We start from the raw sequence: 296 nt of genomic DNA, 5'->3' as shown, positions 1-296 counted from the left end.
AAGGCCCTGGCAGGGCTGGGTGTGGTGGGGTCCTGCACCCCCCGGTTCCCTGCATGTGATATGGGAATGCTCCTGCTGCCAGGGCTGGGGCAAACAGGTCCCCAAGGGCAGCCAGCACCCCAGGGGAGGGTCCCAGTGACACGGTGTGACATGTCCCCCAGCCCTGGGCACGAAGCTGTCCTGCTGTGCTGGGGCTGATCAGGCCCTGCTGAAGGCCCCCAGCCCTGGTGTGATGGATGAGGATGAGGATGAGGATGAGGATGAGGATGAGGATGAGGATGAGGATGAGGGTGATG

The sequence above is a fragment of the Antrostomus carolinensis genome, unplaced genomic scaffold (assembly GCF_000700745.2).
Source record: "Antrostomus carolinensis isolate BGI_N321 unplaced genomic scaffold, ASM70074v2 scaffold29303, whole genome shotgun sequence".
Lineage (NCBI taxonomy): Eukaryota > Metazoa > Chordata > Aves > Caprimulgiformes > Caprimulgidae > Antrostomus > Antrostomus carolinensis.
This window is presented reverse-complemented; position numbering follows the sequence as displayed.